The sequence below is a fragment of the Uranotaenia lowii genome, chromosome 3, assembly GCF_029784155.1.
Source record: "Uranotaenia lowii strain MFRU-FL chromosome 3, ASM2978415v1, whole genome shotgun sequence".
Classification (NCBI taxonomy): Eukaryota; Metazoa; Arthropoda; class Insecta; order Diptera; family Culicidae; genus Uranotaenia; species Uranotaenia lowii.
In genome coordinates this window covers 70,987,475-71,000,298 of record NC_073693.1, presented here as the reverse complement: position 1 = coordinate 71,000,298, position 12,824 = coordinate 70,987,475, and the positions used below count along the sequence as shown (strand labels likewise).

Here is a 12,824-nt window from a genome sequence, read left to right as displayed (position 1 = left end):
TTTATTATTTTTCCTTCAAAGTGCAATAAAAACCCTACATTTCAAGTACAAAACATTTTTATTTCGTTTACATAGCTCCGAGATAGACCCGTTTTAATGCGTCCAGATTTGTAGTGATCCATGCTTTAATAAGAAATTTAAAAGCGAGGAGTTCTACGACGATGGATGTAAAGCAGGGAATTAAGCAAAGATCGTAGTGCCTTCGATACTTCCACAATGGTATCTGGCGTTGAAAATGTATAGAATATATATATAGTTATGTTTTAGAATGTTTATAGTTAAAATTGGTTAGCCCAGTCCAGTTTCGAAAAGACATGAACAAACATCCATGCACAAACTGATGTACGTACTAAAAGCTTGATAAATCATCGAGTTGAATCAATAGATACCTATTAAATAAGGTCTCAAAGTCATTATTGGTGATTTCACCATGATCAATAACTAATCCTGTGTGTAAGAAAGAAAAAAAAGGTCATCAGTTTGACTATTTAATGTTAGCCTAATTTTGCCTGATTTTCCTTCTCAAGGCTAACTGAATTTAGGAAAAAAAATGTTGGCAACCCTGCCTATCGCGCTCTCTTGAACAGTTTTTTTCCTCTAAACCGCCAGCCCACCAAGCAGGTTCGGTCTCTGCTCGCGCGTTTTGATATTTTTTAAATAAGAGAAAACCTTTTACAAAATATTACAAATACCTATAATTAAAGCTTAGTTCTTTTAGAAATGGGACAGTTACGAATGCATGTATCTCAAAAGCCATTCGCTTGATCGAAATACTTTCTATGAAGGAAATAAAGGTAATCTTATAATTATTCATGAAAAAATTAAAAAAAAATCATTTTCCGTTTTTTGTAAGAAATATTTCTACTTTATTATTGGTACCTCCCATCGGCCAGCGCACACTTTTTTCAGTCATAATATTGTTCAGTTTTTTCAACTTTTACTCCGTCCAACCTGTAAGCTAGGTGGCTGCATCCTCCTCCTTTAATTTCTACTACTTTTTGGTCCAATACTTCTCTTTTAAAAGAAACTGAGGGCAATTTAGCGGATACAGCTGTTTCGAAACTAACAAAACTTGATTATTTTTGAGCCACTTAAAAGCGTTTTTAATGGAATTTCTGCTGGTAAAACTTGACAATAACGAAGTAAATCCATCATGAGATTAATATTAAAGTTTAATTGATTAGTACAGATCGTAGATTGCGAAGGGTACACACAAGATTCATCTTTTTGGGCTTTTAAAAACAGCAAAAAAAACAAAGTTTTCGGTTTGAAAATTGTTATTTTTTCCACTGGAGCAGAATCTTGGCAAATCAATATATTTTATACAAAACAATCAGCAAATACATACTTTAATATGCTAGGGACCTCATCACGAGCAGACATGTTAAAGGATTCAAACGCTAGAATTTGTTTGATATAGGGGTTTTCATAAGTTTTGTCGTCCATCAGAAATCATCTGTCTCATAGCCTCGATGCCGGCTTTACAACTTATGAGCTCTGGAACTAGCAAAAATTTGTTGTTTGCGGTTAGGTTTGCATGACTCATATCGAGGCAATAATTTCAGCTTCTCGGAGAAAAAAATTGCTGGACATATCAGCGATCTACACTTAGTTTTTTGCTAATTAAAAATTAAAAATTCTGGTATGAAACTTGACTTCCCTGATGACCCTTAACCGTAGTTGTCGATTATATGCTTCACTTCAAGGCTTGATTTGAACTTAGTGGAGATTTTTGACAGTGTTTGCATACTTTTCCACTACTTTACACTATAATTCTTTGAATAATCAACGGTTAAGTCAGCTATCAATTTGATAATGATAGTTTTTTAAGGAAACTGTGCAAAATTATTTTTTTCTTTTTCTCTTGCATCGTAAATATTTCAAAATCGCGTAAATTTTAAATTTTGAAAAAACAGTTTGACTTGTACTTTTCACAGGCAAAAAAATGCTGTCAAAATTTTGAATGTCCGAACCCTCGTTAATGAGCTATCAGCAAATGAAAGTGTCCCATTTCTAAAAGAACTAAGCTTTATGCGTGTATCTCGACAATTGAAAAAGATTACGATGGTAAAATGTATGTACATGTGATGTACATTAGTCGGGTGGAGATAAAAATCGATAGTCATTTTTTCTTCAAAGCTATTTCATTTGCACGATTTTTTGTTCAAATACACTAACCATTGAAAATTCAAAAGTAATAACACGATAAAAATTCGAAGGCATATCCAGCTATTTTTACCATTTTTTTACAATTTTTTTACAAATAGGAAGGTAAAATATGTCTTGACATTCTAATAGGCATCTCAAAATCCTTTGAACTTGTAGTAAAATATTAAGTTTTACAAACTAAAACTAGACACTTCATGTAAGTAAACTAAGCCAAGTTTGTAAAATTAGGATCAGTGGTTGGCAAGTTATAGCTGTTTGAACATTTAGCACCCACTTCTTTTTTTAGGCTGGGCTTTCAAGTTAACAAATGAAGTATTTTTTTTTTTTGGTTTTTTTTCTTACACCTTCATCGGTTACACATATTTTGTAGCATCTTACTTCCCAAAAATTCTCCTACTATCGATATCTGTCTTATAAAATTTAAATACACAACTATTTTCAACTATGTCTTTATTCATTCCTCTAGACGTAGAGCGAGAAAAAAATGGCAGCGGTTTGTAATGAGCCAAATCCAGCAAACCTTGTGCAACCGCAGATTAATGAAATTAGTTGTCAACCACGCTCTCTTGTTGCCAGTAGCTGTTGCTGTTTCTGTAGTTATTATTGTCTCTGCTCGTTCTCGTACCGTACTTACTGTTGTTGTAGTGGTTGAGTCGGGTTCCCGCTTTTTTTTACTCTGCAAGCAAATCTCATTTCAGTTAGTCCCACGCCGTTCGTTGTTTCTTACTTAATTGTCTTTCTTTCCACACCCCTTTTTTGCCCATCATCAGCCCTGGGTAGTGGTGGAGTACATCGTAAATTCTAAATAAAACAAAACATAATCGACTTACGTTCGCACCTTTTGGGAGGACAGGTGTGTGTTTGGATATGTTTGAGGGGAAAATCTTTTCCCTCTCCGTGTGTATTTATCATTTTCATTACCTGGTAAGTACCTTGTTACAACAAATGAGCTCTCTCGGTTTCATAAATCCGATGAAAATTGTAGTTTGCACGTTTTGCGAAGTTGGTTTACCTATGCATTCAGTTGAAAAATCCATTTCAATCCTGGTAACTTGTAAGATTATTTGTGATTCGATGGGGAAATATATTTTTTCAACTTAAAAAGGCATCGATCTGATTCAGCTTCCGCAAACCTAAAGTCATAACATTTTATCGAAATAAAAAAAATGTCGTAATTTTCCTGTTCATCCACATACACAATCATGCAGCAATATGGTTGAGATGAAATACTTTACTAATCGGTATTTTAATTGAAAATGGCATTGCTTTGTGTTTTTGCGTTTTTTTTTCGTTCAGAAGAAGAGGCCAACCAAAAAATGAAAATAAAAAAAAACAGTTTCGCTAATGTCCGGAGGATTATTGTCAACTTTTGTGTTTCGTCGTCGAGTTGAGTAGGGGAGGGTTGAATGCTACTATCGAATGAAAACTTTCTCGTTAGAAATTCATAAGAACAGTATCAATTTTAATAATAAATGCTAATTGTCGCTGTTTTTCTAGTTTGTTATTAAGGCTAACTGACTTTATTTCAGTTTTTGTGTATTCGAAATCACCGGAGCTTTCGATGGTTAAACTTTGTTCAACGAAACAGCAACAAAAGATGAAATCAGAGAGCGAAAGTTTCCAATAATATTTAACCCGAAAGATTTTTTCTTTGTTTTCGATAACTGAATATTAGGGTGGCACAAATGAGTCATTTTGAATTTCTATCGAATTTCGAAAACCGAACAAAATCACCTAAGAGGGGACCAAAAAATAGGAAAAATCGAAATTTTAATTTTGCTGCCAAATGACTTAGAAATGCATGAAACTTCGAGATCTGATGTTATCTAGAAAATAAAATTTTGGCCAAATTTGGACTTTCTGGGACTTTTTTCGGAAAATCGCCCCTTTTCGGAAAACCGACTAAGTCCCGGAAAATGCATTGTAGGCAAATTTTTCTTTTAAGATAACATCAGATCTCGACGTTTAATGTCTTTCTCTATGTCATTAGGCATTAAAATTAAAATTTTGATTTTTCCTATTTTCTTTGGGTCCCCCTTAGGGGCCGTCCATAAATGATGTCACGCGTTAGGGGGGAGAGGGGGTTTCGATTTTTGTGACAATTTGTGACATGGGGAGAGGTGGGAGTCAGCTTGAACGTGACATCACATAAAAAAAGGCAAAACAATAACAAATAATTTTCTCCTAAATTCAATAAAATTACGTAAACTTTATGAGCATAAAAAAGTTTACAAGAACACTTCCACTGCAACACTAAAGAAAGTCCGCCCCACTAAAATTTTGGCAAAACGTGAACAGGAATGCTTGGCTGTTCTAACCTGGTAAGAGGATTTGGATTGCGAATTGATTGAAGAAGAGGAACTAGATTTGAATGGTTTCTCAGACATCTTCGCTGATGCTGCAGCTACTGCGTCGACTTTCCCGGTCATTGGTATGGAGAAAGTCATCAACATAATCTTTGGACTAATGATTGAAATGGGTTTTAAGCAATGATTGAAAGATTGTTAAAATTTGGTAACCTTTTTTTCGCTTCCGATTTTTATCCTCAGAAATCACCAAAGGGGGAACCAAAAGAAATCGAAAAATTGAAATTTCAATTTTCATGCCTAATGACTTGAAAATGCATAAAACGTCGAAATCTGGTGTTAACTAGGACATTTTTTGTCAAAAATCTTAATTTTATTGTTGATTTTAATGTTGAATGACTTAAAAATGGCATGAATCGTCGAGATCTTCGTTTTTCGAAAAAATCGGCCGTTTATCATCTGTGAATTTACTATGGAAGAAGGTAATTGCTATAAGCTGCAAGAAAATGCGAATAGGCTAGTGACCTTTTCGGCAGGTAACAGGAACATTCAAATTGGCGGTCAAAAACATTCGTGTAAAAATGCACAATGAGTTTGACATGTCTCTTTTCTAACCTCAATAACTTTATTATCGTATGCGAATTTATGTCTAGAAGAAGATTTGTAGATCAATCGATGCATGTAAATAAAAGTTAGAGCTAAAAAAGTGAATTTTGCAGTATTACTAGAAAAATTGAGCAAGGGTCGTTGAACCACGTTCAGCGAGCCGTAAATGTTAAACAAATGAGATGGAATTTGGCAGGGGATCTTCTGGTAGACTAAGGTATCCAGATTGCCCGATTTTATCTGGGTTTGCCCGGATTTTTAATATACAAGATTTGGGAACAGTCCAGTTTCATTGGAAAATGCCCGGATTTTTTAAAAGACATACACCGTCTTAGCCGATTTAGGCTTTACAGACTGAATTAATGACATGGACAACTTAAGATTAACAATTTTGCCAGGATTATTCACTTTATTTGGCAAATCAAACAAAAAAAATACAAATTGTGTTGTATATTTTTTTATATTTTTGTCCTAGAAAAATTTTTTTTGAGCAAATTTTATAAAAATAATCATGAGAGGTTTTTTCGCTTTAAATGCGATTTAAAATCGGCCTTTATTTTTGTTGAGTTATTTTCGGGTTTTGACAAAATGTGCCTGGATATTTCCCGGATTTTTGGTCCACAATTTTAAAATCAAATGCCCGGATTATACCAGTTTTGATTTGTCCGGGTCGGATACGTACTGAAAAAAATATGGCAACCTTATTCTATATATTGTTCCGAAGATTATAAATACACTTTCTATCTTAAATAAAAAAAAAAAAAACATTTTATTCTCAAACACACTGCAATAAAAGTTTTTTTTCAATTTATAATTCATTTAGCATTAGTTTTTGTAGATTAGGCGAGCTCTCTTACTTTTCTCTTAACAGTACTCATCATCTTCTGCAATGTGGTTTCTCCGCCAATTTTTACCTCTTCCAGCCAATCTTTCTTGAATTTCTCTACACTGTCCGCTGGTTTAACGTATTTCCTCAGATTTGCTTTCGTCAAAGCCCAAAAAGTTTTAATTGGACGAGTCTCTGGACTCCCACTCTAAAAGGCTCGATTGAGCCTCCTGGTAATGGACGCTAACAAAAATTTTAATAATGCTGAGACTTTCAAATGCGAGGAAATGTAATGAGAGAATATATAACAATAATTGTTTAGAATGTATCTCAGTAGAAGAATATTTCTTTTGATAGATCCACTATTCCATCCGTTGAAAAAGCTGAAATTTAAAAGAATTATTTATAATTAAAAAAAGAATCTAAGAATACGACTAGTACTACATAATTTGAATTATATTTATTGCTAAGAAAATTGAAAATAAAGAACTAAAATAATTGAAATTATTTTTTTTTATGGAAGGCTGTTGAATTTTGTTGGGCCAATGAAGGAAATTCAACGTTGGTCATAACTAGTTGAACTTTACTGCGCATTAAATGGTGAGATTTACGAGTGTTGTGATATCGCAAACCCGCATTGAATCCCTGTAGGGTTGCGAATGTTTTCATTGAAAAAGGTCTTTAAATATGTGAATTTGTATTGAAAATTAACCAACTTTTTTAAATCATTTGGCAAGGAACCCACGAGAACCCACCGACATTTTTAACATGCATTTAGATCATAATCACAATTGCCACTTCTCGAAAAATGAGGTGCGCCAAACTGCTCGCAAGTAAGTTATTGGAATTTGAAAAATGTATAATTTTAACCATTTTTTGCGATTTTGACAGAAAAAATCTGCGAAACGAATAAGTTTTCCACTAGAATATCTCAATTGAGTCTATTCTAATCGAATACTGTGGAAATTTGAGGTATTGCATAGCTAAAACACAAAAATAGGTGAAAAAAAAACAATTTTTTCCAAGGTTTGCTTAAATTATTATTTTTGCAAGGTAAGTACACAACATAGAGCTTAACAATGTTCTACAAAGATGATGTGAAAGATATAATGAACAACTTAGTAGAAGAAATCATGCCAGTATCTTGCTTCTGTATAAAGTTAGATTTTGGAGCCACTTTGCGGAGAAAAATGGAACTAATTCAAATCCATCAATAGATAGCGCAAATATAGTCGAGTAACTTTGTCGAAGTCACCGATGAGCTACAACGAACCCTCTGGCCTGCAGTCAATTTTGACCGCAAAAGTGTGGTTCCTGGCCCACTGTGCGACGTCAGGAAATGCCGGCTGAGCCCTTAAAACAGCACTACGATCGCTGCAGGGAACACGTACTTGTCTTACACTAACGATTTTTTTTTATTTTCGCTGATGAACACGGATGAACACTATAGTATTCAAGTAACACACAATTAATCATCAAAAAAAGTGTGTTTAATTTACTATGTGTATAGTTCAATACCTAGAATCAATCATACATTTGTGAAAGATTCCATCATATTTACGGTTGAATCAATTATACCACTACAGTTGAATCTATCACATTTATGTATGTATGTGTATGTAGATAATCCACCATGGGTGCACGGATTCACCGCAGTTTCGCCAACGTATGCGCTAACTTGCATCCTTTAGATTTTTTGTTCGGCCAATCTTCAATGCAAATCATCACATACCCGACACCATGGCTTCGTGTGAACTGTCATGAAATGAAAATGTTTCGTGTAGGTGTATGTCTTATTTGTAGAACGAGCAAACAGTTTCGCAACCGTATAAAATTCATAACATATTTAGAGTTAAGAATCTACGACAGGTATTCCGCATACGTGTAGATACCTGCCCAGCTGGCAACTGTTTGTACGTTCTTATATAATATATTCTATAAATGCAATTATTGAACATATAGTGAAATAATCGTACCTTCTTACCAATCTTACCTAAAGACACTTGAAGCTTACCTATATCCATACTGATTTCCATCTGATCTAAAATAAATAATTTTTATATTATTACAAATCATCACCGAACCATGCAAAAAAAAAAATCTAGAACTACAAAAAACAATGATTTCAATTTTTTAAGAGATGAAATTGAAACCTTGCATTCACATATTTCACACAAATACTTTCTGTTACGTTACCCTAAATGTGAATAATAAGTTTAAAAAACCCTTTTCCGGTCAATTTTATGTAATTCATAAACTAGTTCAAAGAAGATTCATGCAAAAGAAATTTTTTTTTGTTAAAAATTTCACACACTTTAAAAAACGGCTTAACAGCTGTTTTTGAAACATTTGAAAATTAACCTATGTTAATTTATTTATCGCTTTACTACTTCTAAGCTCTATTTTCAAAATTATCTACTATTTTTTTTTAACTGGGCCGAATCCATCAAATAATATTCATTATTTGCCTCTGTTTTGCTGAAAATTCAGATATATCGAAATGTGATTCCCGTACATTGTTTAACAGAAAGATATTAATTTTTTTTCAACAATTTCAAATCTTGAGTTCAAGTAGGACAACCTAGTTTTGTACAATTATCAATTATCTGGTGTCGCTAAGAACAAGGAATAAATACTACATGAAAAAACTTTTATTTTATACAAAATATGTGTTTCAAAAAGTATCAGTTCAAATTTATGATCATGAATCTCTGGTCTTGATTGGATGATTACTGCACTTAATTTTGACTACTTTATATCAGACACGAGTAATCATTGCTGCAACATTCTTTAAAATTGACTGAACTATGCGATAAAAATAATCCAACAAAGTGAAGTACAAACAAAGGTATGATAAATATACTCATGTCTATGACAGCGGTTACGGAATATACTTCTGAATACCTGCATTTGAAGATATGTACATTTTAATACTATCATCATCAAAATCATTCACTTTATGTTACCAATATAAGAAAATAATGGAACGAATCAATTGGAATTTACAATTAAATATCATCATTTCTACTCATATTACATAGGACAAAAAACTAGCTGACAACACACCCGCACCTCGCACCTGTAGGTTCACGAAAACGTATTTGAGCAAACTCCGAATGAAACTTCACAGTTGAATCTATCACATTTATAGTTAAATATTAGAGGTCAACTAGAAATAGGGTAAGTGAGCCTAATTTCGCTATATTTTGTCAGAGGTTTTTAGATTTGATATTAGTACGCCGAATCTTTTACACTTAGATATACATTTTTTTGGTAACTAAGTTCCCAATTTTTTTCTGAATTCTGTTTTGGTTTGAAATAATCATTTCAAGCCTTAATTTACGAAAAATATAATGTTTTGTAAAGTGTGCCGATGTTCCTAATTTGGCACTAATTGTTCCTAATGTTAGCATATGGGTGTTCCTAATGTTAACATATGAGGAAAAATGTATCCGCGTACCCATATATTACACTTTTTGGTCCTAATTTTGCATATGGGTCTGTTTATTCAGTACTTTAATGAGAAAAATCTCAAAACTCACTTTTTTATAAATTTTACAACGTTTTTGGAATATGAATAGAGGAATAAAGATTATTAAAATCCTACACAATATTTCTCTACGCTAGTTTTGATGAAAGTAGTAAATATTGTGCTTATTAAAATTCAAACTTTACCTTTTCCAGTGGAAACATTTATTATATTTCAAAAAGTAGAAAATTCATTGTAATGGATACACAAAAGTACAGTCAAACAGAGCATCATGCAACAGCATTTTTAGATGCAACATTTGGGTACCACAACACTTATTTAACTGTTATTTAAATATAATGTAAAAAATATCATTTAATGATAACGAAACGATGATGTCATAGTTTCTCACATCTTGAGATAGTATTTTGAAAATATTGATTTTCATAGAAAATTTGAAAAATCGAAATTTTTACAATTTTTTGATGCCGTAAAAAACTTTACACAACGTGACGGATTGGCTTAATGATATTACCTATAAACTTTATATTGATTTTCACTTCAACACTGTTGGTATATGAATATTTATCGGGCAATCATTTAATTTTTAAAAATAAATATTTTTAAAATTCCGTTACCAGCTAAAATGCATCGACATGCAAATCAATTATTCCCTGTTTAAATCTTGTTTCCATATGCTAGAATATGATGTAAAAGTTTTAATCCCTAAATGTATACAGCACCCTTATGCTTTCTTTTTGAAAAAAATCTTTGAAAGAAAAAATATAAACTTTATTTTTAACAAAATCAAAAACAACTGCAGATCGTGCTTTATGCGTAACGACATCACAAATATGTAAAAAACAATAACTTTACAAACTTTTCTTTAATTTTTCATTAAAAACAAAGGTTTTTGCTACTTACCCTTTTTTCTTAGTAGGGTGAAAATCGCATGTTTTTGTAAATTTAAAAATAACTGGTGGAACCAATTATTTTTCTGACTCGTTAATTTGATGTCCCATTAACCTTAAAACTTTTGATGTACAAACGGTAGGATTATCTGTGAACAGTAGTTTTTAGAAGCCATTGAAGTTGAAAAGTGTTGCATGATGCCCCAAAAGACGGTATACAACGTATTTTATTGAGATTTTTTTTTTAATTTTTCCTTTCGATTCTGTTCTCGTTGAGAAGCTGTAACTTGATGGTTTCTTTTTCTGTCGCGTAGGGTGCGTTCTTTACAACCTGGCGAAAGTATTTTTTTAACATTTTTAGCTTTGAGATACACTGAAGTTAAAAAAAATCATGTTTTATTAGCTCAAAACAGTTTATTTTAACAGATCTATGCTATTTTTAGTTTTTACACGAAAAAAATATGGTTCTAACATACTTATTACTTAAATCATAATAAAAAACAATCCGACGAAAAATTTCAATAAAATCGGTTGACAAATTCAGCTTTAATCTTCCATTTCTAAACAGGTGTTTTTTAAGAAACTTGCTAACAACTCCATTCAATTTGGACATACTTTGAAACAATCCGGTTTTCACGAAAAAACTTGTGAGTAAAAAAACTAATTTGTTTGTAAAATTAAAGATCACATGATTCGTTGCATTATTATTTTTTTATAATTGTGATAAGTGAAAAATAACGTCAAAAACAGTCAAAATCGAAAGGTATGTTAACATTAGGTACACATGCCAAATTAGGAACACCTACCCTATATAGTTGAATCTAATATATTTATAGTTGAATATCTAAAATCAATCATACATTTGTGATAGATTCCATCATATTTACGGTTAAATCAATTGTACCACTATAATTGAATCTATCGTATTTATAGTTAAATGTGAAACGTCAACCAGAAATGTATAGTTGTATCTATTATATCTATTGTTGTATAGTCGTATAGTTGTATCTATTATATCTATTGTTGAATGCCTAAAATCAAACATACAAATGTAGTTGAATCTATCATATTAACAATTGAATCATTACAGTTGATTTTAATATATTCATAATTGATTGTGGAAAATCAATCATCAGTTTGTAGTTGAGACTATTATATTTATAGTTGGATGCGAAAAAATCAACTACGCTTAGCAGAAATTATAAGAACAACTGTGGTCTTTCTTCTCCGTGTAACATTAGTCGATTAGATACCTAGTTTCTTGGCCACATCCCGTACTGATGCCGAAGGATGCCGTTTTTATTAACCCTTGATTTCCTGTCCATTGTAGCTAGTTTCCTTATTGAAAGACCACTTACAGTTCCCCATTTGTGCACGATTCGTTTTCTTTGCTCTGGAGTAAGGCCACGCATTTCCAGATTTCTTTGCGAAGCACGACAAAAATGACAACGCTTACTTCACTTGGATGTAAATAACAGTACGCAGCCCAAATTTGGTTGAACACTGAGTTTGATTTTTGAAATAACGGTTATTTTATAGTTTATTTATAATTATCGGATCAGTGTTTAGGACATACCCCTTTGTTGGGTCACCCTAGGGAACATGCAGTTGGTATAGTCACTTTTCTTGATGAAATGCAACTTACATTTATAAGTAGTTTCAACGCATAAACTATAGATACTACTTAGAATGTGTACGATAAACAAATTCCATCAATGCATTCAAAAGAGTGATCCTCTTGCTTGAAAAAGGTAACGATAATCTATCTTAAAGATAATATTTTTTCAATCGGTGTCAAAAGTGTTATGTACGAAGAAAGTTGCTACTTTATTTTTGCTTGATTCGTGCTAAAATTTTCAAACTTTCTCACTTTAAACGTCATTCGATCGCAAAAAGAAAATCAATAAAATAACCAAATGTGACTCCCCTGGAGTGCTGACTATTAAAGTAAGTTCCTCGTAAAAAAAACTACAACAAAACTCTTAAACAGATGAACTATAGTCCCATAGTACCCGCACCTTAGATCGAGTCTTGCCGGTTGCAACCAGCAGCAGTCAGCCGCGTGCAAAGAGCGTCATCATTGCCGCTACTACCAAAGTGATTTGTTTTGGGGCTATTTTTAATTGTTTCGAAATGAATCGAAAAGCAAATGAATGAAGGCGAGAAGCGAAAAAAATATGGTCCTCGTTTTAATCTGACTCGACCGGCAGGCCGCACTTGTCTTCTTGTTTGCTAGCTTACTTGCTTTCTGACTTGCAGCGCTGCTAATAGGTAGTTGGTACTTTCGCTGCCGCCTTGCAGGAGAACCATCATGGTTTTTTGGGTAACATGGCAAATTAATTCCTTCCTACTGAGATGCTTCTGTCTAGAGTTGGCTAGCTAGCTATAGATGGACGATGGTGGTTTGTGATGGTTGTAGGTTGGACTTTTCTTTCCACCCGCCTTGCCCGGATTGATGGTAATTTTCGTTGGCAGATCATGGTGTCATTTGTGGGCAGTTACAGCAATTGTTGTGTCCTCCTTGTCCCATCCGAGTA

General features: G+C 32.9%; 1 protein-coding gene across 7 annotated transcripts in view; it reads left to right on the top strand.

The window, feature by feature from the left end:
* LOC129750613 (protein boule) overlaps positions 1-12,824 on the top strand; it is a 228,862-nt gene that overhangs the window by 82,152 nt on the left and 133,886 nt on the right. Inside the window, exon 1 of one of the 7 annotated variants that reach the window (XM_055745583.1) lies at positions 2,915-3,093. The exons of the other annotated variants lie outside the window; for them this stretch is intronic. The gene's annotated coding sequence lies outside the window, so the exon portion shown is untranslated. Of the gene's footprint in view, positions 1-2,914; positions 3,094-12,824 lie in introns of those variants that run through there. 7 annotated transcript variants of the gene reach the window in all.